General features: G+C 35.3%; 1 protein-coding gene across 23 annotated transcripts in view; it reads right to left on the bottom strand.

Annotated features, from left to right (window-relative positions):
* EIF4G3 (eukaryotic translation initiation factor 4 gamma 3) overlaps positions 1 to 26,665 on the bottom strand; it is a 377,578-nt gene that overhangs the window by 248,170 nt on the left and 102,743 nt on the right. For 18 of the 23 annotated variants that reach the window (XM_074305978.1, XM_074305996.1, XM_074305980.1 and 15 more), the window contains one exon: positions 7,241 to 7,369. The gene's annotated coding sequence lies outside the window, so the exon portion shown is untranslated. Of the gene's footprint in view, positions 1 to 7,240; positions 7,370 to 21,763; positions 21,810 to 21,925; positions 22,020 to 23,364; positions 24,044 to 26,665 lie in introns of those variants that run through there. The other 5 variants (XM_074305997.1, XM_074305998.1, XM_074305995.1 and 2 more) reach the window with 4 other exon arrangements.

Genomic DNA, 26,665 nt, shown 5'->3' with positions numbered 1-26,665 from the left:
GAAAGTATTGAGGAACAGAATGACTAGAGGCTTTGATAAAGATGAGTAGGTATGGAAAGAGTAAGGCACGGGGACAGAGATAATGGCATGGCACTGTTGTCAGATGGGTCAAGTATCAAAACAGAATGCTTGTGAATCATGGTGAGATCTAGCTTGGGGCTGAGGGAAAGAAAGAACTAGGTCATAGGATTTAAGGGGCCTTAAGAACTGGCAAAGTAGGGAGTTTTTGAGGAACTATCTATGTGGACATCCAAGTCTTATAAAGACAGGAACTATGGAGAAAAGGTGATGGTAAGCTAATGCTGAATTACTGGAGTAAGAAATGGGGTGAAGATGGGAGTGCATGGTAATTTACTGCAGCCAACACAATTTGGACTAGTTGAAAAACTTCAAATTGTGTTATAATAACTAAGGTTACTTAGTGAAAGCCAATGAAGTTTTGTCTATCACTAGAAAAAGTACAAGTAGTAAATAACATAAACATGGTAAAATAATTATTGTAACAATAAAAGCAGAAAAAAAGATTAGGAAAAGAAAAGGTTGAGAACCACTTCTGGAGTAAAACAGAATAAAACGGGCAAGAATAAAAGAACTGCTTGGCTTCAGTGAAGGACCACTTAAAAGTGAAGTAATATAATATTTTACTTTCTCAGCTGATTTCAGCAGTTTATGAATAGGAGCAGAAGAGACTGATGGGCAAACATACTCCAGTAATGAGGTTTGGCAAGAGATGAGCAATAGGACAAAAGAACAAAGGACAATGAAACTTTGAAATGGCTAACTTATTAGTTATTATTATTATTGTTATTATTAGTTAACTTATTAGTTAAACTATTGGTTGAGACTAGAGGGGAAGAAAGGTGAAATCAGAGCCAAGATAATGGTCTAAGAAAAGAGTGCCAGATGGATTAAGGGACTAGAGGTCTCAATTAGATCTCAACTATTTTATACTATCTGGCTATTATTCATCCTTATCTCAGCAAACAAAAAGAATCAGAAATATCCTAAACACATAGTATCAATGGAAGGTTAATGATTCAAAGAAATATTGCTTTTGAAGTATTCAATGACAGTAAAAATTATTTATTTGTTTATAAAAAACAAGTACCAAAAAAGTCACATCTAAATAGGACAAAAACAAATGGAAGTAAACAAATAATATGCTATGGTGAAATTTTTTACACTTTTATTTAAAGCTGCAATTCAATCCAAGTATTAATGAACTTACATTTGAACGTGTTGTGACTACAAAGAAAATTAATATAGATTCTGACTTAAATTTCTTGTATTGATGGTGGTGGGGGAGTGAGGGGAGAATATTTTAGGATTACGACTAAAGGAGCTGTTTCTGAAAGGCTTGGAGAGACTTGCATGAACTGATGCTGAGTGAAATGAGCAGAACCAGAAGATCGCTGTACACTTCAATACTGTATGAAGATGGATTCTGATGGAAGTGTATATCTTCAACATAAAGAAGATCCAACTCACTTCTAGCTGATCAATGATGGACAGAGACAACTACACCCAGAAACAAGGAACACTGGGAAGTGAATGTAAAATATTAGCACTACTTTCTCTATCTACCCAGGTTACTTATACCTTTGGAATCTAATACTTAACGTGCAACAAGGAAATTGGATTTTCACACATATCTAGGTAATACTGTAACACATGTAAAATGTATGAGATTGCCTGTCATCTAGGGGAGGGAGTAGAGGGAGAGAGGGAAAAATCTGGAAAAATGAATACAAGGGACAATGTTAATTAAAAAAATTACTCATGCATATATACTGTCAAAAAAATGTATAATTATAAAATTAATTTAAAAAAAACAAAAACAAAAAGGAACTGTTTCCAAGAAAGTTACCTATAAAAAAATCAAGTGGTCTTTATCAAAACCAAAAATGTCATAAACCAAAAAGAAATCTAAAAATTCAAAATTTTGCAACTAACTCTTACAATGAGAAACAAATTTTTCTTTCCTTAAACAGAGAATCATGAAGGTAAAGAAAAAGAACATATGCATAGACAGAAGAAACTGTAATTAACCTACAAAGTAAATACTTCTGGAAGTCAGAATATCTCCCTGGATGGAAGCAAAATTTGTCTTTCAAATCTCCACACCTAAAAAGGGAATTGCAATACACATTAACAAAAACAGCAGAGTTTTTTCTCCCTGCTTCACACATTTCCAATCTCATAGCAAAAAAACAAACTTCATAAGAGGGGTTCTACTACTCCCTTTAAATATACAGCTTCAGCTCCATCTCAGATCAATCTCTAGCTCAGGTCAATCTTGTGCTCATTCCCACCTCCTACCGGACAGCCAAGCTCCCTCCTTCCTCAACATCAACACTTCCCTTTGCTGTACATTGTGGAGTGTTAATTCTTTCGGGGAAGATGGTTTCTGTCATTTTTCAATCCCAACCCACAACCAAGTTATCATATATACCACCCAAGGCACTTGATAAATGTTGGCTAGACTATCCTGGATTAAACTGGCTCAAGTATTTAAAATTGCTTCTTTTCTTCCATTTCCAAAAGAAAAACTTGGGAAGGCGGCAAAGTAAAATATTCCCAGAAATCACCTCCCCTTATTTCCCCCTTATAATTTTGACCTCTCTGGTCACTGTAACAAGCCCTCCTGGCAGTTACAATTACTAGTCTGTCCTAGGCCCAACAGAGTACCTTTGACCACTGACCTTTGCAGTGTCAACTCTACCTGGCTCGCCTCCTCTGAGGCCTTCAAAGATCTCTGGCCACAATCTCTTGAATCTATAGATTAATAACCGGTAGCGCTCAAGAACAGCCACGGGTAATCTTAAAAGCCTTTATTATACCTACTCACATAATGCCCTGACTTGTCAGCTCCCTAGTGAACACCTGGTCTGAAATCCCAAGTGTTCTCTACCAAACTCCTTACCTCTCGGCTATCTATCAGCTTGGCTTGGCTACCCCAGGTTAGGGAGCTAGGTTAAAGAGCAGCAGGTTAAAGAGAGCGACTGCTGTCTGCAGTTGGCTTATAAAAGGCCTGTGAGATCTCACACACACACATAGCCAACCAGAGAGAGAGTCACCCATTACGATGCTACCTCAATATGGCCAGGATCCCACCCACAAGGAAGTCCTATATCCACAGAGATTACTTCTAGGCCACTCAAATCTCCTGTTGCGATGTGCCCGCCCATTTAAAGGGCCCTTACAGGTCACCATGTTCCCTCTTCAATAGTCTCTCTTCCCTAGTCCCGCTCTTCCTATTCCCTACTGATGACTCTACTGTCTGAACAATCCTGTTCCATTTTCTTTGCTGGGAAACTAAGTTCTCCATCTCTCACCTCCAAGGCCTACAGGCATAGTCTCCTATATCCATGTTCTGATGGCTAATAAAAATATCAGCTCTAAAACCCTAAAGTAGCATCTCTAGGAAGAGTTTCAAAATCTGCACCTCTGAATGATTGAAGGTCATCTCAAACTGAGTAGGCCCCAAACAAGACTCAAAATTTGCCCCTAAACAAGCCCCCTCACACAATTCCCTGTTTCTGTGGGGGACATCACCTCCCTCCTCCTCATTAGCCACACTTGTAACCTGAGCCCTCCTTAACTTGATTTGATCTCCCCAACTCCCTACCTACAGCCAATCATTTGTCAAGTCCACTGGATTTTTCTTCTACACCTTGAAGATGTCAGCATTTCTCCACTCACAAAGCCACCCTTAAAATGAGGCTCTTTGTTACACACTAACAGCTTCTCTAATTGGTCTCAGTCAACCCCCCTCCCATTCCCCCTTAACAAAACTCCATCTGCCATCTCTATGCTTTGAAACTATCGTCCTTTATCCTTGGCGGGGAGATCCTTAAATGATAGACTATTCAAACTTCAACTCAGGAGCCTTAAGCCTGCACTTAGTGTTACTAAATGCTCCTCAAATGGCTTTTTACTAACTTAATGTGCAAAGACCCCCTATTCCATAACAAAATATAATCTGTTTAAAGGCAGGAAATTCTTTGTTTCTGCCTTTATTTGACTTATAAGTGGTCTTTTGATTTTTTTTTTATTGTTTTCTTCTGAACTTAAATTCCAAATAAAATGACCATTTTCCTATCTGTTGTAGAGCAGAAAGAAAATAATATACATGAAACAAGCTTGCTTTTTAAGTATATAATAAATTCAACATGTATTATTTGTAGCTGTCCTGTTTGACTGTGAGTCTTTCCAGACCGCTCAGACTTTAATAACATTTGTTAAATTCAATTCAGAATGAATGAATCTTATCCCTAAATAGATAATTCACTGTTTTACTTAAAGAAGTAAAGGACATCAGGGAAATGAAGTGTCATAAAAGAAGGAAATTGAAGAAAGTTGAAGGGATACCTAAAAGTATGAAGACAAACATTATATAAAGACACATTCTTCTGTGAACAAATAAAAATAGGGCAGAATCTTTTTTTCCCCTTATTAAACTTAATAAAATTTGATTTTCTTTAACTTGCTTTCATTTCAGAATCACGACACATTCGAAGAGTAAGCAATGAGAACCCTGACACATAGCCAATTAATCAAAAAAAGAATTAGAAGGGGAGAAGAGAATAAGAGATATTGAGAGTGGAAATTAAGGGACCTAGTGGTCAGAAGCAAAAACTTTTGAGGAGGTTAGGGGAGAGAGGGAAAGAGGGGGATGGGGGAAAGAGAACAAAAACAGTAAAAACAGGGTGATGGCAAATTAGTAATCATAACTGTAAATATGTAAGTGAACAGCAGAAAGGGTCGGAAGCCAGAAGAAATCAGGAAAACTACATTTTCCCCAAAGACAATGAAGCAAAGTTTCTCTGACAAGGTTCATTTCTCAAATATACACGGGATTGAATCAAATTTATAAAAATAGCAGTCATTCCCCAACTAATAAATGGTCAAAAAATATGAATAGGCAGTATTCAAAAAATGAAACCAAAGCTACTTTAATCATATGAAAATTGCTCTAAAACATTATTGATTAGAAAAAAGAAAATTAAAACCACCTCGGAATACCATCTCACATCAATCACAAATGACAAGTTTAAGGGCCATGGAAAAATTAAGATATCAATATACTGCTTCCTGTAAACTGGTCCATCATTCTGCAGAACAATTTGGAAGTATACTCAAAGGGCTATAAAACCCTTCATGTCCTATGACTCAGCAATAGCTCAACTAGATCTTTATCCCAAAGATATCAAAGAAAAAGGAAAAAGGACCAAATGTACGAAAAAAATATTATAGCAGCTTTTTTTTTGAGGTAGTAAAGATTTGGAAATTGAGGGGATCCCCATTAATTGGGGAATGACTATAATATTATTTGCTGTAAGATATGATAAGAGGGGTAGTTTCAGGAAAAAAAAAAAAAAAACCATGGAAAACCAATATGAACCAATATACAAAGTGAAGTATCCTTGTGCATAGTAACAGCAATGTTGTAATGATGATCAACTGAAAGACTTGGTTACTCTGATAAATAAAATGATCCAAGACAATTCCAAAAGACTCATGATGAAAAAATGCTATTCATCCCTAAAGAGAAAAATGATTATGAGTACAAACTAAAATATAATTTTCTCGCTTTTTTTTAAACTTTTTTTTTGAGTGATATGGCTAACACAGAAATATATTTTGCATTATTTCACATGTATAATTGACTTTTTTTTTTTTTTTTGGCCTCAGTGGGTGAGGGAATGGTGGAATGATGGAAGAGCATTTAAAACTCATTTTAAAAAGAAAAGAATGTTAAAAAAAAAAAAAAGTGATTTTAAGGGGAAGAAAAAAATAGAACAAGCCTGTTGCATACACTACGAACCGAACTGAAATAATTTCAGGTTGAATTACAAATATGTAGCAATCTCAGGAATAGATCCAGGTTTGCCTCAGTTCCAACAAGCAATAATAGCAATAGGACTTTGGGCAAATCATTAAAACTTGGTGGGTCTTACGTTTCTTTCATCTGCATAATGGAGGCAATAATATTTGGATTCTTTAACCTCACAAAAAAACTGTTAAAAAAGATAAAGGACTACATGAGCTTAACAGGATAGTATTCTCAGAGTTCATTTTTAGCCAACATTCATTCAAGCATGTTCCTTTCCAGATCACATACTATATACTATAAACTATTAATCCTTATCACTAGCTTACATTGAAAAAAATTAGCATTACATATGGAGACTCAGTTAAATGTTATGAAGTAAATTTTCATTATTACCACAAAAATCTCTGACATAAAAATTTATTACATGAACAGATAAAGGAGAAAGGCTCTCTATAGCGGGTCAGTTCAGATGATCTTAGTACCATGTGAACATGACCGAGGTCATGGTTTTGATCTCTATGTGATCTAAATAGTGTCTACAAGATTCTTATGATGACAGGATCAATGTTTAACTTGTAAGCAAAACAAACATAGTCAAATGCACATCAGAGCTCCCAAAGAAAATAAATAGAACTGTATTTAGATCACTATACATTAATTCCCATCACAATTAAACTGTGATGGATGGCATGGTTGATATGGTATCAATACAAGATAGTAAAATACTAGAAATACAGGCTTTTTTCCTGGATCTTCTATACTTTCTATCTGCCTAACAAGTATCTAAGTGCCCAAATCTATAATAATTCTTGCAGTTTTTAAAACTGAGAAATCCTAGAGTAACTGAACAATAATCAAATTCATCAGATATTTCCCCTTCCACAGAGAAGAGTATACCAGTTTAAGCAAAAATATGAAATCCCATGAATTTTTACTTTATATAAAAGTATGATGGGCAGCTAGATGGTGCAGTGGATATGAGTACTAGCCCTGAAGTTAGGAGGATGTGAGTTCAAATTTGGCCTCAGACACTTAAAACTTCCTAGCCGTGTGACCCTGGGAAAGTCGCTTAACCCCCATTGCCTCAGCAAAAAAAAAAAAAAAAAAAAAGAGTATGATGTATGCTAAATATGTGACATGAATCTTATTTTTTAGACCAACCATGACAAAAAGACCTCGGTGCCTTTTAAAAACAAAAAACAAGCTTAAGATTATAAAAATAAACAAAACCAGTCATTGGTCATTGCAGAATAAAACTCACAGCCTCCATACAAATGGTATAAGGCACTCAGACTGCAGAGCATTTTACACAAACTGGCCATGGACAAGAATATAGCTTAGAAAACAAAGACAAGGCACAACAAAGATATTACTGGCAACTTCCAACACAAAATCCTTACTTACCTGTGAGAGTCCAGGCGACGACGCATGTCCTGGTGGGGTTGCTGCAAGATTTGGATGTCCCTTGTTTATTTCATGTGCTGAATAAGGGGAAGGGGTAGGAGGTCCAGGTTGTCTTGCTACTTGTGTTACCTGTGAGGAAATAAACCTTTAGTAAAATTGTTGTAAAAACAATCAGATATGTAAAAATCTATGAACTTATGTTGCTAAATTGTAATATCTATAATAAATATCTGTAGTAAAGTTGCAATATTTCAAGTGGCTAGAAATAAGTATGGATCACTCTGTATTCTTGACAACTAGTAAGAACAAGGGATAAACACTAAAGAGAGAAGACATCTTTAACATCTTGATGAACCCGAATAAGTTGACAGTCTGACTACTGGGAATCATAAAAGTAAAAGCTTCCACATATTTGTAAAAGTACTTCATGATAACCATGTGAATTAGGGTTTTGTAGATACTAATATGGCCATTTTGATTGAGAAAAAGATGCAAAGAGATCACGAAATTTGCCTACTGTCATACAGCTAATAAGTCCTTAAGTTAGTGTACAAACTCACACCTATTGAAATCCAAACTCCTGTCTTTGTCAACCAAGTCATGTTGCAATCAAAGGGTTTAGAGCTATAGCAATATAACTCATTTTACAGGAGAACAACTGAGGTGTGTCTAAAATGCAGAGGTAACAAGGGAGTCAGTTGCCCAATGGATATAATATTGGGCCTGGAGTCAGTCAGATCTGCCTGCAATCCAGCCTCAGCACCAAGAAAGCCACTTCACCTCTTTCTTCCTTACCTTCCTCATCTATAAAATAGAGATAATACCAGTACCTTCTATTGTGAAGATCCGATGAGATCATGTTTTGTAAAGCTTAAAATACTGTATAAATAAGTGGCAAGTACAAGGGTGTCATTTACATTAAAAATTTCTGTTGACATACCATTAAAAAAAAAAAATCATTGATGGTGTCTGATACTTTTTTTTTTATAATTTTTTTCACAGTATATATGTATGAGTAATTTTTTTTATAATATTATCCCTTGTATTCATTTTTCCAAATTATCCCCTCTCTTCCTCTACTCCCTCCCCCCGATGACAGGCAATCCCATACATTTTCCATGTGCTACAGTATAATCTAGATATAATATATGTGTGTAAATACCATTTTCTTGTTGCACATTAAGAATTAGATTCTGAAGGCATAAGTAACCTGGGTAGATAGACAGTAGTGCTAACAGTTTACATTCACTTCCCAGTGTTCCTTCTCTGGGTGTAGTTGTTTCTGTCCATCATTGATCAACTGGAAGTGAGTTGGATCTTCTTTATGTTGAAGATATCCACTTCCATCAGAATACATCCTCATACAGTATTGATGTTGAAGTGTACAGCGATCTTCTGGTTCTGCTCATTTCACTCAGCAACAGTTGATGTCTCTACAGGCCTCTCTGTATTCCTCCTGCTGGTCATTTCTTACAGAGCAATAATATTCCATAACCTTCATATACCATAATTTACCCAACCATTCTCCAATTGATGGACATCTATTTATTTTCCAGTTTCTAGTCACTATGAAAAGGGCTGCCACAAACATTTGGGCACATACAGGTCCCTTTCCCCTCAGTATTTCTTTGGGATATAAGCCCAATAGCAGCAATGCTGGATCAAAGGATATGCACAGTTTGATAACTTTTTGGGCATAGTTCCAAATTGCTCTCCAGAATGGCTGGATTCTTTTACAACTCCACCAACAATGTATCAGTGTCCCAGTTTTCCCACATCCCCTCCAACATTCATCGTTATTTGTTCCTGTCATCTTACCCAATCTGACAGATGTGTATTGGTATCTCAGAGTTGTCTTAATTTGCATTTCTCTGATCAATAGTGATTTGGAACATTCTTTCATATGAGTGGATATAGTTTCAATTTCATCATCTGAGAACTGTCTGTTCATATCCTTTGACCATTTATCAATTGGAGAATGGTTTGATTTCTTATAAATTAGGGTCAGTTCTCTATATATTTTGGAAATGAGACCTTTATCAGAACCTTTACTTTTAAAAATATTTTCCCAATTTGTTACTTCCCTTCTAATAGTATTGTTTGTACAGAAACTTTTTAGTTTGATGTAATCAAAATCTTCTATTTTGTGATCAATAATGATCTCTAGTTCTCCTTTGGACACAAATTCCTTCATCCTCCACAGGTCTGAGAGGTAAACTATTCTTTATGCCTAAGTCATGGACCCATTTTGATCTTACCTTGGTATATGGTGTTAAGTGTGGATCCATATCTAATTTCTGCCATACTAATTTCCAGTTTTCCCAACAGTTTTTTCCAAATAATGAATTTTTATCCCTAATGTTGGTATCTTTGGGTTTGTCAAAGACTAGATTGCTATAGATGTACCCTTTTTTGTCCTGTTGATACTTTTCTTTTAAGGACCCAAAGAACTGAGAACTGCTAGTGTGGTTAAAAAAAAAAAATCAATCACTTATCCAGAAATGTGTGGGACCAGGGCTATATTGGAAAAACACGAAATACTCCATAGAATTTGACCTAGAAATCAATCAACAAGCATTTATTAAGAAAGAACTAGAGGCTGGGAATTATTTTCAACACTAGGAGTTGGATAGAGATAATAGGTAAATAAAGGGTTAATTCTGGGAGAGTCTAGCACCTACAAATATCAGGAAGGGCCTCAAATATAAAGTGATGCCTAAATAAAGCTTGGAAGGAAAGTAGGAATTCTAAGAGGAAAAGGTAAGGGATGAGTACAGTATAGGCAGAGGTTATAGCCAAAGGAAAGGCATGGAAACCACATATGGAGTAACGAACAATAAAGAACAATTTGGTTGAGCCAAAAAATACATCAAGGAGACAAATGTAAATAATAAGTTAAGTTTGGAGCCAAAACGTGAAGGGCATTAAAGACCAAACAGAAGCTTCTATATTTGATGCCAGCATTAATAGGGAACTATTGTAATTTATTCAAGAGGGGAGAGACAATGGTCAAACCTCTATGTGTGGAATATTACTTTGGGGCCCACATACAGCAAAAACATTCATAGGAACATTTTCTGGAATAGGTATATATGAACTAGAAACAAAGACAATGCCTATCAATTGGATCCTTTAACGAGTTGTGGTAGATGAATGTAATAAAAGGTTACTATGCTGTTAAGAAATTGTGCATGTGGTACAAACTTTAGCATTTAGGCCACCTACCCATTTGTAATTTATGGTAGAATATGATTTTAAGATGTTGTTCTAAGACTAGTATCTACAGACTAATTTTTGGTTTCCCAGTAACTCTTGATAGGTAACTTTTTCCTAAGTGATTTATATTTTGGAATTTCTTGAACACTGTGTAAGTTTTATTTGTGATTCTCCTTTGTTTCATCTGTCCCACTGATTTACTTTTCCATTGTTTTAATCAATTTTTTGATTACTAATACTCTATAATATACTTTGAGGTATGGCAATGCTATTATATTCATACTATCATTTTCATTATTTCCTCAGTGATATCGTAACTCATTTGTCCCTTCAAATGGGTTCTGTTATTATTTTATAAAGTTCTTATAAAGATTCCTTTGGAAGTTTAATTGGTGCAGCATAATTCTATAAATTAACTTTGGCAATATTGGTATTTTCTACACTCCAATCACAAACACTGAATTTTCCTCTAAGTTATTCTTAAAGGACTATTCTATATTTAAGCATATATAAAAACTGAGCAAATGTTAAGTGGACTGAATGCTAAATATTTCATTCATTCTGTACTTATTTAAAATAATTATGAACCAAATTTTTTATTGCCCTATATTTTTGTTATTATAATATAAAAATGCTATTGATGTTTATGGGTTTGGTTTTTTAGCCCCAAACTTTGTTGAAGTATTAATATCTCAATTTTAATTACCTAGGATTTTTTTATTTAATGCCACATCATCAGCAAACAGGGTTGATTTTATTTCTTCTTTGAGGAATGGCTAAACAAATTTTAGAAAGGAGGAAGCAAACAAATAAGTGCCTATTTCTGTGTCAGGCAATGTGATAAACTCTTTACAAATGTTATCTCATTTGATCCTCACAACAAACCTGTGAATTAGTTGCTATTAGTATCCTCCTTTTTATATATGAGGTAATTGAGGCAATCAGAAATGGCTTGTCCAGTGTCACACAGACATTAAATGCCTGAGGCCATATGTGAATTCAGGTCTTCCTTATTTCAAGCCCAGGGCTTTGTGCACTAAATATAATAGATTACTACAGCACTATAATAAATGACAAACGGAGAAATGTGGAAAAAATATGAACTGAAGGATTAAAAAAAAAAAAAAAAAAACTTGTTCCAATAAATGACTCTCAGGAAACAAATATATAGAAGAAAATTTAGGTGATAAAAAAATAAAATATATAATCATTTTTTTAAAAAAGTGAATATGAAAAATACAGACAAGCATGGGAAATTTTATATGAATTTCTGCAAAGAAAATAGTTTACCCAGTGACAACAATGTAATTCAAAAGAAGAACAAAATAATCAAATGATGACCCCCTCTCTACGAACAGACAGGATGATGGGAGTAGTACACTGACCAAAATGCCATACTTTAAATCAATTACCACAAATGTGTGTTATCTCATTTCAACTGGGCAATCACTGTAGTAAACAATAATTTTTTATTCCTTCCTATTTGATTCTTTAGGGCATTTGAGTAGTGCAGTGGATAGAGTTTTGGCCCTGAAATCAGGAGACTCATTTTACTGAGTTCAAATCTGGGCTCAGACACTTATTAGTTTTGTGACCCTAGACAAGTCAATTTAACCCTGTTTGCCTCAGCTTCCTAATCTGCAAAATGAGCTGGAGAAGGAAATGGCAAACTGTTCCAGTAACTCATCCAAGAAAACCCCAAATGGGGTCATGAAGAGTTGAACCTGGCTGAAAAAACAGCTGAACAAAATTTGATTCTTTATTGCCCATTGTCAACAACAGCTGTTTTAAATCTTTTCTTCCCTCCTAAAGTCTCCAGTCTAACTTTTCTAAAGAAATCTGACCTCACACTTTGAAATAGTACTATTACACATCTCAAAATGCCTTGCCATTAAGCCAAATTTTCTATACTACAGTTTCAGATGAAGAAGTAGCCTCTGTTCTTAGCATAGTCAATACTGTGGCAAGTAACCTTAACACCATCTCCCATCCATCTCCTCTAGCAAACTACTCTCACAATGATCTCCCATCCCATCTTCAATCTGCTACCATACCAATGCACTCCAGGTCTTTTATATACATTTTTCTGCATTTTCAAAAAAACTCTCATGGGCCCGTCTCCCACCATAAACTATAATCTGGAATCTCTCCTTTTCAGTCAAACTCCTCCAAAGAGTTGCCTTACACAAGGTGCCTCTAATATGGTTGGTGACCTTATCCCCTCACCTGAAACTGCTCCCTCCAAAGTTACAAAATCCACTACTCAAAGGACAAATCATCAAAAAACCTAAAGCCCTTCATAGCTGTGTGTTGGGATCATTCTGCATTCCTTTCTGACAGAGCCAAAAGTGTCTTTCTGTTCCTCCTCTCACACACTATTCTTGCCTCTGTGCCCTAAGAAAGGGCACCCTTGCTTGAAAGATAGCTCACTCTTCATCTCTACTTTTCTGACTCAAACAGCAACTTCCAAAGTCTTTAGTTATGCTTCTAGAAATCCAGCCCAAAAAGCCACATCCAAGATGCTGGAGCCCTTCTAGCTTCCCTGGCAATGCATATCACCAACAAGGAGAGACTGATGTCCCTGGCCCAACTGCTAAAGCCACCTCCTGCTCTCCCAAGCCTGCTGACACCCCGGGCCCTTGAGGTAACACCTATCACCCTAAGAAGCCTGGGGGACACAGGCACTCCCAGCCACACATTCCCACCAGAAGAGTACTATGGGCCCAGGATTCAGGCAGAGCCTGCCCGCACCATGTGGGGGTCCAGCTCGCCATTAATTAAGGGCAGACACCCAACAAACATGGGCCTGCAGAAAGGCCAAAGATAGTCAAGATAATGAATTCTCTTCAATCACATGATTCTTCCTATTTGAGACTTAAGCCAAACTCTTAAGAAATGACAGAATTAGGAAGTCTCTGAAATGTTCCAGAGTTTAAATAGTGAGCATGTGTCATCTGTAAATAGACGGCTCTGAAGGAACTTACCATCTAGAGAAGATCCCTCCTGCGCTAGGACTGGGCTCTGGAAAACCTCCATGACAGAAGCAAGGACTTCTGTGTCTCATGTTTATCCCTGTTTTCTATTTCATAGTAATAAGTACCCTCTTGAACAAAATGACCTCTGTTCCTATATCTTCCAAGGAATCTTACAAAATTCTGACACAAGTTTGTGGAGGAGGCTTTAAGGAAGCATTAGGAGGCCCTACTGAGTCATATTTTATTTTAATAGTCAACAAACCAGGAGGACAGTAACATCTTGTACTCATTCCATCTTTCTCAATATGGGTTGCTATCAAATAACATTTGTGAAAGCCTTCCTGGCTCTCTGATCCATTCTTTTTCAGATGTCCTCTGTGTGTGTGGATAATTCTCATAAAGATTTGGTAGAGATAAGAAATGTGGCATCAGGAGTTGTTATATTCTCTTTTTTAAAAAAATATTTATTGCTATCATTTTTTTTACAACTCCTACAGTTCCCGATATATTCCTTCCCCAACTCTTCCAAGAAAACCATCCTTTATGCTTTAAAATAAAGAATAAAAAGGGGGGAATAACAGACAGTGATCCCTCTTTGTTGTTCTTCCACTTGTACCACAAAGAAACAGAGGAAATCTTTTTTCCCCAATTTTTGCTTTAAGGCAAAATTTTAATGCTTATTATTATAATTTTGCAATACTCAATTTTATTTTTGGTCTTTCCATTTACACTGCTGCAGTCATTATGTATATTATATTTCTGTTTAATTCATTTTGCCAGAGTTCAGTTCTTTTCATGCTTCTCTATATTCATCAAATATTTCTCTATATTCATCAAATATTTTGAAATCAAATATTTCAAATATCAAAAATTTCTTATTTTATTTCCAATTCATTGCCAATTCAACCCAATAAACATTTATTAAGCACCTGCTATATGTCAGGCACATTGCTATGTACTAAGAATATAAAATGGCAGGGAGGGGGAATCTAATAAGGGAAAACACGTGGAAGAAAGCTGAAAGGGGGATGGGAGTAGGAAGGGGCGGTACATGACAGGAGATCCTAGTTCCAGGGATGATGATGGTAGCAGCAGTGCTGGTGGAACACACAGGGGACAGAGATCTTGCACCTTGCTGGAACATCACAAAAAAATGTTGCTTTAACTGGCGTGTGGAGGATTTTTTAAAAATACCATTGACCTTGGGGCACATGCTGAGCATAGCAGACAGAATTCAGCACAGAATTGAGCCAACTCATATTTGAATATGACATCACATATGTCCTAGCTGAGTGACTCTAGATATCTCACACCTCTCTCTGCCTCAGTTCCCTCAGATGTAAAAGGGTATTATAATAGCACCTTCCTCCCAAAATGCTGAATCAAATGATGTAACACTTGAGGTTAGCCCAGAACAAATGCTTAATAAATTTTTATTCCTTTCCATTTCCCCAGCCCTTCTGTTAGCCTAAAACAATGAATTCTTCTAAATGCAATCTCATTTTGACTTTCTGTGAGTCTTTATGTTTCAAGTTTTATTTTCAAGTTCACATCTTCTAATTTAATCTATTATCCTCTTCCATTCGTGTTATAACTTTAACTTACCCTCCACCATTTTCTCATCTATTTTTTTCTTCTCTTTTCCTCTCACTCCTTTCCAGTTCCAGATGCAAAGTACAGAAAGAAGCAGTATTTTCTGATCCCTCTGCCCAAATCTTCATCTCCAATTTGCATGATTTTTTCTCTATTTTTAATCCCTTTTTAGTTTTCTCTCTGCAGTTTATCTTCTCTCTTTAAACCTTTCTTCAATTCCTGCCACAAAATGCTCTACATACATGTGTCTTTTCAGCTCGCTCCCCGACGAGTCTTCCAAATCCACAGACTCTTCTTACATATCCCACACCAATAAATAGCAATTTGCTCCTCTTTCTTCATTTCTTTTAGAGTTATTTATTTTTTGCATTTTTTCTACTAAAAACAACAAACAGGTCAAAATTGCATGATGACTTAAGTTTATGTATTACACTTAACCCCTTTCATAACCAAAAGACAGTAAGATTTTAAAGGAATATCTCTTCTCCCCCATTAGGACAATTTATATAATGAATACAACATTCATTGTAAAAGAAAAAAATTGTGATGGACTTAAAAACTAGAATCTAGTCAGTGACTAGCCACAACTTTGGAAGTCCAGTGCTGATGGGTGCTTCCAGATGGGTGCCACAGAAGTGTATATTTTTAAGGGAGGTAGTGTGTGTAGAATAAAAAGGAGCTTAGTGAGAGTAATGTGGAAGGAGGGAAGAAGAAAAAGGAGAGGGGAAGGAAAAGGGAATAAAGGCCTACCAATGAAACGTCTTTAAATGTACAGAAAAAAAAAAAGGAAATTTCAGAGAGAAAGATGAGCAAGCAGGTCAGCTCTGAAAATATGTGGTGAATTTATTACATATTTTTAAAAATTATACATAACAAATTTGCTATTTTATATACATTTTTCTGTATATCTATACACAAATACAATATTTCTTTGTAAATGTTCATGTTTATTGCTAAATTCAGTTCACATTAATAAAGATAAAAATTTGGAAAAATAAAAAATATCAACACACAATGTGTGGAACTATGATATACTTCAAAACATTCTGAAGAAAAAAAAATGCAAAATACACTAAGAAAGTGAATAAAATGCCCATCTTTTTGATAGAGAGCCTACTATTAGCTATCTTTCCAAAAGAGGAGAAAGAAAGGATAAAGTTCCATATATTCAAAGTATTCATTGCAATACTCTTTTGTAGTAACAACAACTGAAAACAATGTAAGGCTCTAATTGGGGAACAATTAAATAAAAATAAATTGTGGTACGTGAATTAAAATAAGTACTATGCAGGAAGAAAAAAAAAAAGATTACTACAAAGAATTCCATGAACAACTTTTACCAACAAAAGTAAAAAAAAAAAAAAAAAAAAAAATACTAAAGAGGGGAAAGGAACCTGTATGTGCCCTTTTTGTAGTGGCCAGAAACTGGAAAACGAATGGATGTCCATCAATTGGAGAATGGTTGAGTAAATTATGGTATATGAAGGTTATGGAATATTATTGCTCTGTAAGAAATGACCAGCAGGAGGAATACAGAGAGGCTTGGAGAGACTGACATCAACTGATGCTGAGTGAAATGAGCAGAACCAGAAGATCGCTGTACAGTTCAACAACAATACTGTATGAGGATAGATTCTGATGGTAGTGGAAATCTTCAACATAAAGAAGATCCAACTCACTTCCAGCTGATCAATGATGGACAGAAACAACTACACCCAGAGAAGGAACACTGGGAAGTGAATGTAAACTGTTAGCACTACTGTCTATCTACCCAGGTTACTTACACCTTCGGAATCTAATACTTAATGTGCAATAAGAAAATTGGATTTACACACATATATTGTATCTAGGTTATACTGTAACACATGTAAAATGTATGGGATTGCCTGTCATCGGGGGGAGGGAGTAAAGGGAAGGAGGGGATAATTTGGAAAAATGAATACAAGGGATAATATTATAAAAAAAATTACTCATGCATATATACTGTGGGAAAAAAATTCTAAATAAAAAAATAAAATAAAATAAAAATAAAAAAAATAAAAAAGAATTGCATTTCCAATATAGAAGATGGAAAGGGGAGAAAACAAATTTGGAACAAAAGGTTTTGCAGAGGTGAATGTTGTAAATTATCTTTACATGTATTTTGAAAAATAAAAATTATTATAAATTTTTTTTAAAAAGAAAAGAACAGCATTGAAGAGGGCTCTGGACCAAAGATCCAAGTGCCTGAAACAATGTTAACGAACAACAAAATAAAGTCGATCAACATTTACTTTCTATTTTCATTTTTAAATGAAAATAATCTTTTGGCTGGGAGAAAGAAAGGAAGAAATAAACCAATAATTGCTAAAATAGAATGGATCCTCAGGAGAAGCAAACTTCTAGCAAGAAAGTAACACCCTCTATCTCCTTGGCTCTCTGAAGAGCTACAAGTGTGAGACCTGAACTACTGTCATTCATGACCAGAAGATAACAGCTCATACAGTTAAAAATTTTAGAAGAAAAACAAGCACAAAATCACATATTTAAACATGACTATGAGTGGGAGGCTAATTCTTGACCAAAAAAAGAAACAATAGGAAATTGTAAAAGATGAATTAGATAATATTCATTACCTGAAACTGAGTTTTTACATGAATAAAACTAATACTAGGATAAAAAAGGAAATAATTGGAGAAAAAAATCTTTCTACAAAATATTTCAGATAAGGAAGACAAAGAGAAGTGCTGTTGCAGGACAGAGAGCTTGTATTACAGCCAAGAAGATATGGGTTCACGTTCCTTCTTAGAAGCTTCAGATTGTGTGGTTTTGTGTTCTAGACAACTCTCTTGGGACTTTACATCATGGGTGCCAACATGCATTAGAGAGAATTCCCTTAATTGGCAGTTCCCTATAACCAATGAAGTCATAAGTTCAGTCTTTAGCCCTCACTAACGCAAATGGAGGATGGAAATATTAAGGAGCAAAAGCTATTTCCCCACAGATAAAAATCAAAGGACACGATCTGAAAAGGACTGCAAACTCTAAACAGAACATGGAAGGATGTACCAAATCATTAATAAGAAAAAGGAAAATCAGGGCAATCCTGAGGTTTCCTCTCATATACAGCAAATTAGCAAAACTGAGAATAATCAATGGTGAAAGGTATGGAAAAAGATGATAATCTTAATGCATTACTAGTGAAATGGTGAATCAGTATGCCTTTTCTGGAAAATAATTTGAAATGATGCAAATCAAGTGAATGAAATGTCTGTATCTTTAAACTCCAGATTTCTTTGATAGTCATAAAGATGTATCCTCAAGGTCAATAACAAAAAGAAAGAACACCCTTTATTGCTCAAAATATTTGTAACACCACTTTTTTGGAGTGACAAAAAACCGGAAACAATGTAGATGCCCATCAGTTGGGGAAGGCAAAACCAATTACAGGTAAACTTAGCTACTATTACCATCCTGTAAGGATCAATCTGAGGAAAAAAGTAGCATGAACACAATGATGCACAATGAAGTAAAAAAAGAAAGACAGCAGTAAATACAAGCACCATAGCATATAGTACAATCAGCAAGAGAAGATAACTTCTTATCCTACTTTTCTGCAGAGGGAATGAAAATTATGGGTGTAAAGCAATGAATATAACAACAGACTTTTTAAAATATATATTTGTCAGTTTGGCAACAATTTCCCCCCCTTTTTCCCTTCTAAAAAATTCTTTGTAATATGGGATGGCACTCTGGCAAGGAGGAAGAGATACAGTGAGAAATCCAAGTAATATGAAAACAAAACAATTTTTTAAAAGAAGAAATAATGTGGATAATATAAAATGTATTGCCCCAATTTTAAAAAAGAAAAAAAGATTAGAATCTCAAAGCTAGAGTTAGCTTAATTTCATCCCATTAAATTTCCACAATCTATTATTACTGCCTTTAATTATTTGTCCTAAACCCAAAAAATAATTAAAATTCTGCCTAAAATTGGACTACTTCTTCAGTACTAAACTGACAAAAAGTTATTTTATAGAATTAGAAAAAAATAATAACAAAATTCATCTGGAAGAATATCCAGGGAATTAATGGAAAAAATTACAAAGGATAGTGGCTTGGATGATGGCTTAGCAGTAATAAACTTAAAACTATATTATAAATATAAAGCAGCAGTCACCAAAACCATTTGGTACTTGCTAACAGATAGAGTGGTGGATCAATGGACTAGATTAGATACACATGACACAAAACAATCAAGGCCTATAATCTAGTTTTTGTTAAACCCACAAATTCCAACTTTGGAAAACTAGAAAATATGTCAAAAATTTGGAATAGACCTACATCTCACACTCCATACTAAAATGAAGGTCAAAATAGATATATGATTTGGGGATAAAGGAAGACACTATAAACAACTTAGGAGAACAAGGAATAATTTATCTATCATACCTTTGAAGAAGAGAGGAATTTATGACCAAAGAACTAGAGAATATTATAAAAGGCAAAATGGACAACTTTGATGAATTAAATTAAAATGATTTTACACAAGCACAATCAACAGAACAAAATTAAAAGGGAAGTATAATACCAATGTTTCCAATAAACGTCTCATTTCTAAAATATATGAAGATCTGTGTCAAATTTATAAGAATACAAGTCATTTTCCAATTGATAAGTGGTCAAAAAATATAAACAGATAATTTTCAGATAATGAAATCAAAGCCATTTATAATCATATGAAAAAATACTCTAAATCACTATTGATCAGAGAAATGAAAATTAAAACAATTCCAAGGTACCACCTCATACCTCTCAGGTTGGCTAACATGACAATGATAAATGTTGGAGGGGATGTGGGAAAACTAGGACACTAATGCATTGTTGGTGAAATGATCCAATCATTCTGGAGAGCAATTTGAAATTATGCTCAAAGATTTATAAACTGTGCATACCTTTGGTTCAGCAGCACCACTAGTGGGTCTTTATCCCAAGGGAATCATAAAAGGGGGGAAGAAAATGCCCAAAAATATTTGTGGCAGCTCTTTTTGTGGTAGCAAAGAATTGGAAAATAAAAAGATGATCCTCAACTGGGGAATGGCTGAACAAATTGTGGTATATGTAAGTAATGGAATATTATTGTTCTATAAAAAGTGATGAACAAGCTGATTAACGAAAGGCTGGGAAAGATTTACATGAACTGAAGCTGAGTGAAACAAGCAGGACTAGCAATACACTGTACACAGTAATAGCAAGAATGTGCAATGATCAACTATGAAAGGCTTGGTTCTTCTCAGTGATTCAAAGCAATCCCAATAGACTTTATACAGAAAATGCCATCTACATCTAGAAAAAGAACTAAGGAGACCGAATGTAACTCAATACATACTATGTTCACTTCTTTTTCCTGTTGTTTTTTTTTTTTCTTTCCCCCATGGTCTTTCCCTTTTGCTAATTTTTCTCTTCCAATGTGATTAGTAAAGCAATGTGTAATAAAAAAAAAAAAAAAATTTCTTTGTCCTCATCTTATTGTTATCATTGATGGGCCTTGGAATTATGTCAAATATAAAATTTTCCTAGTAAAATTTTGATGTTTCTCCATTTTGGTTTAAGATCTATACTTGTTATGTTAAAGAAGGCCCTTCTATGCTTAGGCCTACAGTTCTGAGCATGTGAGTATTGTCCTTTTCAAAAGCCTTTTCTGAATATATTCTTGTAATCATATTTTTAAGATTTTCTATATAGCTTATTTTCTCAAGATGAAGCAACCTCACATGCCTTGCATAAATCCAATTTAATTATGTTAAAGAATATTTTAAATGTAGTTCTGTGGTCTTTTTTTCAAGATTTTATTTGAAATTTAAATCAAATCCTCATTAATGATAGTGGTCCTCTCTCTTTGCTTTTTCTCTGATGTAGACATTGGGATTATGTCTGGTTCATAAAAGAAATTAGGAGAGTGTATTCTTTTTTAACTCATGAAAATAATTTCTGTAATGTAAGCATTAAAAATTCTTTAGAAATCTGACAAAATTCACCCACTTTGGGTTTTATTTTGTTTTAACTTTTGGTAATAATTCCTTTATAGATAGTTTGATTTGATTTTTTGAAGATTGAGATCTCTATTTCAAGGTCTGTTAATTTAAGCACTTTATATTTTGGTTGGTCTTTCTCTACTTTTAAATTCTCAGTTTTGATGTTATTAAAAAGACAAACTGTTTCTCAAAATAAATGCTTCATTTTTAAGTATAGGTTAATAATGGGCAGCAGAAGATCTGAGTTCACATCCACATAACTTACTTAAGGCTGTGGAACTAGAAACAAGTCGCTTAAACCTCTATCTTTCTCAGTTTTCTCATTTGCAAAATGGAGAAAAGAATAGCACCTACCTCCCACAGTTGCAGTGGAACTCAAATGACATAACATTTGTAAAACACTTAACAGAGTGCCTAGGACATAGCAGATACTATGAACTCTTTTTCATTATTTTCCCTGTTCTTTATTTGGCTATTTCAGTTTTGTCACTACTTAAACTAGTGTTACTTAAAGATTTAGTCACTGTTCATGTGCATCTAAAACGCACAAACAGGCATGGAAATGCCAATGATGTAAGCAGAGGGAAGCACAACCCAGGAAGACTCAGGGAGCTCCGGACAGAGAACATGTGATCCTGGCCTCAGTCCTGGCCCCAGATGCTCCGGCCCCCTTCTCTGCAGACTTAGGGGGCTGCCAGCAGGAGGCACTGCCTCGGTTTGCTCACCTTGCTTTTTTCTCTTGCTTTTTCTATTCTTTGTAATAAGGGATGGCTGAGGGAAGAACATACATAAAATGAGAAATGAAGATGATGTTTGAAAAAAGAAGATATTAATAAAGTCTGCAAAAAAGAAAACAGATGGCGTCAAGCAGGGACTGGCCAAACCACCTGGAGTGCGCGCCCTAACACCAAGGACAAGTGCAGACAGCAGTTATAAGAGCAGCAGGCCCAAGTGTCAAGCACAGGGAAAGAACTCTTAACAGAGCTGTCTGCTACCCAAGCGCACCAACCAAGCAGGGTCCCACAGATGGAGCGGGCACAAAAGGGGCACCCTGCCTGCTGGGAATGTCGGGCTGGGCTGAGGCACTGCTCAGACTTCCTGACCTTGGGGGGGGAGGGGGGGGATTCCCACTTCTTTACTCTTTGTTATAAAGGACGACTCTCTAGCAGGGAAGGAGAGGAACAGTAATCCAGCAGACTTAATATAAAAATAAAAGACCTCAATAGAAATAAAATAAAATAGGAATACAATGATCACAAAAGCTAGCATGACCTCATCAAGATCACACCACACCAAACTAACTTCCTTTTTCAACAAAGGAACTAAACATGTAGATTAGGGGACTCTGATAAATATAGCAGACCTCAATTTTAGCAAAGCATTTAACAAAGTCTCTCATCCTATTCATGTGGGGGGAAAGGAAATGACTCGTACTATATGACAGTCCAATCTTATGTATCTCGCTCCCTTTACAGCTATCAACTGAGAAGGTGGTTCCTATGGAGAAGGGGCCAGATATTCCCATCAACAGCCAACCAACTGCCAACCAACTGCCAACCAACTGCCATACAGAGGGTGGCCAAGGCAGCCAAAGCCCCTGAGAAAGAAAACAGAGGTGATCCCGTGACAGCAAGACCACCATCGCTACCCTAATTACCAAATCCCCTCCAACTCTGATGGAGACAGCCCAGGACCCTGAACCTAAGAGCTGTAGGAAGAACCCAAGGCCTTCAGCCATCATCTTAGGAAACAACACCAGTAGAGATGCAGTCTGGAGCTGCTCCTGTGGGAGCTGCAGCCACAGCATCTGTAGACCCAGAAAATAAAGTTCTTCTCACTAAGGCCTTGGCAGAGTCAGATTATCAGTACCACTGCACTAAAGACTATGAGACCCTTATATCTGACTTGCAACTGAAACTTGCCCTATATGTAGTCTCCCCCATTAAAATGTGAGCTCCTGTATACCCCCAGGGCTCAGCACAGGGCTCGGTACAAAGCTGAGCACACAGTAAATGTTTTATTCATTTATTCGTTCATATTTAGAAATGATAGAATGTCCAGACCCAAAGAATTCTCATTAATGATACAATGTAAACTTGAAAGGATGACATCCATGGGCTTCTCCAAGGATCTACAAACTGACTATTCCAAGCTTTTTTTACTTATAATGTAGAAAAGGACAAAGATGGCATCTTCATCTATGTGACAAATGACACAAAATTGGGAAGGACAATTAACAGAGACAATATCAAAAGTCAGTATTAAAAAGATTTTGAAAAACTCTCTAATTGGATGAAATCTAAAAGGGATAAAGGTAAAGTCTTACCTTTAAGGACAACAAATAAACTTCCCAAGTACAAGATGGCAGAAGCAGGGCTGAAGTGTTGTTTGTCCGGAAAGAGTCTGGTGGCTTTACTGAACAGAAATCTCAGACAGTCGACAAATGGAACTTGCCAGCTGAGAAAACCAAATGGATCTTGCACTGCTTTAAGAGGCATTTCCTTTCAGGTTTAAGGAAGTGATAGCTACCATTGCTGTGTGGCTTCCTAGATAGCCTACATCTAGAGTTCTCTGTTCATTTTAGAAAGAAAGAAATAAGTGGAGATAAATCCAGAAGAGAAAATCATGATGGTGCAGACACTGACAACTATACCATAAGAGGATCCCTTGGGAAAAAGGGTTCTCTAAATATGCAATGGACAGTCATATGAAAGTGGAATTATAGGGGGAGGGGCTTGTTCAGGCACTAGTTGGAATAAATGACATGCCAATTATTTTGAACTCAAATGTCCAAATGAACTCGGATTTTTTAAGTACATGAAGAGCTCTTACCTCAAAAAAGTAATTAATTAAATATGGCTCCTAAGGAGAAATTACAAATCTAATTTCAGAAGGCATAGAAAGGAAGACTGTCTCAATAAACGGAAGCTAATTCTAAGGAAAAAAAACTATTTGCCAATATAAAAAGAATATCGTCTGAGTTACTCTATCCCTAGAAATGATCATACATCTTCAGAAAGAGTTCTAAACCCTATGATTCTATTATATCAATGTTGATTGCATAACAGAGAGTTCTACTCCACCAAAGGATGGGTAAATTATTTTTAAAATCACTCCTAACTTTTATATTTTGTGAATAAGTCTATACTGGATGTTTAAATGAAGGAATAATTTTCATGAATTAAATTATTAATAGAAATTGTATTTCTGAATCCTTTAACATTGAAAACCAATGGTAACACATTATTAGCCATAGGCCATTTCTTAATAAGGATACTTCATGAATAAGATTATGGTATCAAATATATTTTTTCAGTGGACTCACTAATCTAAAAAAGTATACACCTCTGCAATTGCCAGAAGAAAAAAGGGTTAATTAAGAATGAGTATGCAAAAAACAAAAATAAATAATATTATTTATTTAAATAATTTTATTATTTATTTATATTATATATTATTTTATAATATTTATTTAAATAATGTTATTTATTTAAATAATTTATCTGAGGTTTAAAAGATACATTTCAGTGAGAAACATTTATCTTCTACATTTCATCTCGTTAGGATTATCATCATGGATTCAGAGGATTTAATGATAGGGGGAACTTTTGAGATTATCTAAACCAACCCCTTCATTTTATAATTAAAAATAAAAAAACTCCAACAACCTTAAAATCATGGGGAAATAAAAGGACTTGCCCCAAGTCCTATTGCCCAAAAAGAGGAGAGCCAGAATGCAAATCCAACTTGACTTCTAACCCAGTGCTCTTCCTAAAATACTATAGTACAACCCAATTAAGTGAAATTATTCCTAAAAAATGCTTTGAAAACACTAAAGTACTATCTGTTTGTTGAGAAACATTCTAACAACTAATTTTTAAAGAAGCATTTATCAGATGTTTACAGTATATATGGAACTGCCTTTTGCTAGGTGCTGAGCATACAAAGGCAAGTTGTGAGATAGATCCTCCTGCTCTCAAGGTCACAATCTAGGAAGTTAAAGACTCATTCTAATCCAGTTAGCAATCATTAGTGTTATTGATAAGGTCTAGATTTAGAGAACCAAAATGAGATTAGTTTCTGGTGGTCAGGGAGTTAAATGATAAGGTCTAGTGGCAAGTTTGGGGTTCAGAGAACCACAAGGAGAGGTTTGGCTCCCCTGCACTCCACCTTGGGATTCGGCGCAAGGGTAGGGAGTTTTGGGGAACTCCCTTCTGGGATTCAGCTTGAGCTGAATTTAAATAGAATTCAATAAATTTTAGGACTGAACCAACCCCACCTAAATAACAAAAATGAAACTTTTTCCCTCACTGAGATTTTCTCCAAGGATTTTTAGAGTTTCCGGGTCCCTTCTTTCATTATGACTAGTCATCCTTTACTTTATTCTAACTACCAACTTTGTTTAAAAGTAATGGGACCATCAAAATAAGTCAATTCATACAAAGCCATATAATTTTTTAAAAAATTCTAAATTAGCTCTCAATGACATTCATTTTTTCTAAACACAACTAATGAAGACACCTGAAAATAAACTGAAGAGACATCAAGAACTGAAAAGCCACTTCCATTTTATTTTGCCGCTGCTTTTGTTTTTCTGGTTTGATTTGATTTTTCTTGTGCAGCACAACAATTGTATAAATATGTATGCATACATTAGATTTAACATATACTTCTATCATGATTAACAAATTGTGAGGAAAGGAGGGAAAATTGGAACACAAGGTTTTGCAAGAGCTAATGTTGAAGAATTGTCCACGCATATGTTTTGAAAAACTAAAAGCTTTAAAAAAAAAAAAATTTGTAAAGCCAGTAAAAATCGTTGACTCTAAAATTTGACATGGCCAAGACAGACAACGGATTTTTACTTCCATGGGAAAGACATGGGCTTTCAAGTCAAAAGACCTAGTTAAGGCTTTATCCTAACATTAACAAATAAACAAGCCACTTCCCCATTTGGTGAATCAGTTTCCATAGCTATGAAAAGATGGGGTAGCTGTGTTTCAGTCAATTACTACATTAGCAAATTTGTGGGCTCAGCAACAGTAAGCAATCCAATAGAAATCTAGGCAGTAAATGCAAAGACAAAACCCAACCAGAAACTTCCTTATTGGGAGTTTACCTATTAAAACAGGGAGAAGGAAATACTAAGTATCAAGTTAAAAATCACTGTTTTCCATGAATACAAAGGATAATATTATAAAAAAAATATAATAATAAAATAAAAAATAAAAAAAGTCCTACCTTAGGCTTAGAAACTTTCCTAGTACTTTTTAATCCTAGCCTTTTTTTCTCTCTGTTGACTATCTGCAATTTATCTCATATGTATGTGTATGTCATTTGTACATTAATAAACCAAATAGTTGAAGTTGATTAGAGATGTAACATATGAAGATCTGTGCTTAATACCTTTCAAAATAAATAAACCAATAACCCAAGGAGACAACAGTGTCCTTGGGAAAGGTCAAATCCCAAAATGCCTATTTTTTTAATCATCAGTTTAAATTCTATGAAAGTATGTTTGCAAGTATGGTGACATTGAAGATAGTGTTGGGGCTGGAGTGTTCATACAGTCCATGAACCTCTCCATACCCTCCCTCATCACCCAGGTACTGAGCCTCAGAGGCACA

This window comes from Sminthopsis crassicaudata, chromosome 3, assembly GCF_048593235.1.
Source record: "Sminthopsis crassicaudata isolate SCR6 chromosome 3, ASM4859323v1, whole genome shotgun sequence".
In the NCBI taxonomy this organism is placed as follows: domain Eukaryota; kingdom Metazoa; phylum Chordata; class Mammalia; order Dasyuromorphia; family Dasyuridae; genus Sminthopsis; species Sminthopsis crassicaudata.
Note: the sequence above shows the minus strand (reverse complement) of the source record. Positions and strands in the feature narration are given on the sequence as shown.